General features: G+C 48.3%; 1 long non-coding RNA gene across 1 annotated transcript in view; it reads left to right on the forward strand.

Annotated features, from left to right (window-relative positions):
- The window catches only part of LOC108493848, a 9785-nt gene extending 7506 nt beyond the window's left edge, over positions 1-2279 (forward strand). Inside the window, exons 4-6 of the long non-coding RNA XR_001873620.1 lie at positions 424-459; positions 1399-1434; positions 2226-2279. This is a non-coding gene — a long non-coding RNA (uncharacterized LOC108493848). The remainder of the gene's footprint in view (positions 1-423; positions 460-1398; positions 1435-2225) is intronic.
- The last annotated feature ends 491 nt before the right edge of the window (positions 2280-2770 follow it).

Consider the following 2770-nt stretch of genomic DNA (forward strand, 5'->3'; position numbering starts at 1 on the left):
AAGCTCTAAAACCTTTGGAAAACACTGGCCCGGACCGGATTCATTGTCAGGGTTTCCAATGCTTGGTGTTCCCAAAAACTCTGTGAGGAAATTCCCTAAAGAGCCCAATCCCTGAGGAGCAGGAAAATGAGGATAATGAGCTCATTCCTAATGAAATCTCAGAGGATTCCCAGGCAGGGGAAATCCAGGGAAATCCAGATTTCCCGAGCTCATCGTTCATCCATCAGATCCTGAGATCCCTTCCCACAGCTCCTTCTTATCCTGCTTCTCCCTCCCATTCCCAGGGAATTCCAGGAGACAAGGAAGAATCCATAGGTTTGCCCCTTCCCATTAAGATTTTTGCCTGAGGGAGAGTTAATTTAAGGGATAAAACGTTGAATTTCTCCTCTCCCTGTTTTTTTGGGGGATGGTGTGTCTCCACAGGGGGAGCCTGGACTGCCTGGAATTCCTGGAAGCGTGGTGAGTTCCACCCATTTCTGCTGATTTTTGGATCTCAGCCCCATTTTTGGGGATTTTTTTGCCTATTTGATCTCTTGTCTCTTGTTTATCCCATTCCACCTGAGCTCTGGAATATTTGGGAGCGGGACATGAAGAATCCAAGCACCTCCTGCTCCCTGAAAAACTGGGAAGAGCTTTTTGTTCCAGGGTTTTTTTGTCTATTTGGGCTCCTGTTCTCTTGTTTATCCCACACTCCTTGAGCTCTGGAATGTTTGGGAGCAGGACACAGGGAATCCAAGCACCTCCTGTTCCCTGAAAAACTGGGAAGAGCTTTTTGTTCCAGAGGTTTTTTTGTCTATTTGGGCTCCTGTTCTCTTGTTTATCCCACACTCCTTGAGCTCTGGAATGTTTGGGAATGGGACATGAAGAATCCAAGCACCTCCTGTTCCCTGAAAAACTGGGAAGAGCTTTTTGTTCCAGGGTTTTTTTTGTCTATTTGGGCTCCTGTTCTCTTGTTTATCCCTCTCTACTTGAGCTCTGGAATGTTTGGGAGTGGGACATGGGGAATCCATGGAAAAGCTTCTGGTGGTGCCTCTCTTCCCGTATTCCAGGTCTTTTCTCCCAGACCTCCCAACCTGCTGTTGGAAACCACACAAATTTTTTATCTCAGCTCCATTTTTTGGATTTTTTTGTCTATTTGATCTCTTGTCTTTTGTTTATCCCACACTTCTTGAGCTCTTGAATAATTGGGAGCAGGACACAGGGAATCCAAGCACCTCCTGTTCCCTGAAAAACTGGGAAGAGCTTTTTGTTCCAGGGTTTTTTTGTCTATTTGCACTCTTGTCTCTTGTTTATCCCGCACTCCTTGAGCTCTGGAATGTTTAGCAGTGGGAAATGAGGAATCCAAGCACTTCCTGTTCCCTGAAAAACAGATTTTTCCCTGTTTTTTTTTTTTCCCAGATAACTTCCCTGGAGAACATCCTGAAAGGAGACAAGGTAAGACCTTGAGCTCTTCCGAGGGTTGGAAGCTCCATGTGGGATTATTTTTCACATCTCCTGTATTTTCACTCCTTTTATGAGTCAAAGATCCCCAGAACAGTCTAAACCTCCTGATTCCCCAAAGAAAATTCCCACTTCCAACCACAAAAATCCTCCCAGTGCATCGTTTTTGGATGATGGGTGGGACAAGGTGAAGTTTTCCTTCCAAACTTCACATTCCTGCAGGGAAAAACTTGAGGGATTTTCAGCCCAGGAACCAGAGGGATCCATCCCACGCTCCATTTCCCTGACTGCTTTGGGAAAACAGGGAATAAGATGACTTGGAATGCTGGGATAACTCCAGTTTGTGGAAGACAAAGAGCTTCCAAGGAATGTGGGTCTGGAATCTCCCAAACCCCACTTAAAGCTCCCAGGCCCGGCTTTTCCAAGGAAACGATGTTGTTCCATCAGCCAGGCTGGGATTACAAGGAAGTGGAGGCAGAGTTGGGTTGGGAATTCCATTATTAATCCGAGGAGGAGAAAGGAAAAGCGGGAAAATTCTCGGGAATATGAGCTGTAGGTCGAGTGAAGAGTTAATGGAAAAATGGGAATGAGCAAGATCCAGGGAAAAGCTCCTGGTCCACCTGGAAAAGATGGTGTTAATTTGGGGCCAGCACGGACCAGGACACAAGGAATGCTGGAATGGATGAGGAATGGATTCCTCATCCAGTGGGAATCCATTCCAGCATCATCACCACCGGGAATTTTAGAAGGGACAAAGAACTAACACACATTCCTGCTCCTTCCAGGGGGATCCCGGCAAGGACGGATTGAGAGGGGAAAGAGGCCCCCCAGGCCCAAAGGTACGTCCTGGGTGTTGTGTCCAGAGGGGGAAAAACCCCCATTCCAAGCTTTTCTGACCCCCTCCAAGGGGGTTGGGTTTTCTGGGATGGGCTCCCAAACCCGTAGGAGGAAAAATGTTGTCCAAGGAACGGAATGGGATCGAATTCCGAAGTGTTGGGAGCTTTTTTTCCTTCTCTCCTTCCTTCCTGTGAGCTCAGGAAGGGCTGGAAGGAGGAATGGCTTCAGGCACCACACACATCCTGGGGTCTTTAGAGGGGGGGACCAACCCCTTCCCAAAAAAGGGGAGGGAAACGCTGCGGGAAGTGGGTACAGGTGGATCTTCTGATGGGCAGGAGATCCAGGGCTCTGGAGAGCCGGACTTGGCCAGGTGACATGAACAGGCTGTGCCTCAGACATTCCCAGTCCAGCCAGTCCATCCCTCCATGGTGGCTCAGACATTCCCAGTCCAACCATTCCATCCCTCCATGGTGGCTCAGACATTCCCAGTCCA

This window comes from Lepidothrix coronata, unplaced genomic scaffold (genome assembly GCF_001604755.1).
Source record: "Lepidothrix coronata isolate B3197 unplaced genomic scaffold, Lepidothrix_coronata-1.0 Scaffold20, whole genome shotgun sequence".
In the NCBI taxonomy this organism is placed as follows: Eukaryota; Metazoa; Chordata; class Aves; order Passeriformes; family Pipridae; genus Lepidothrix; species Lepidothrix coronata.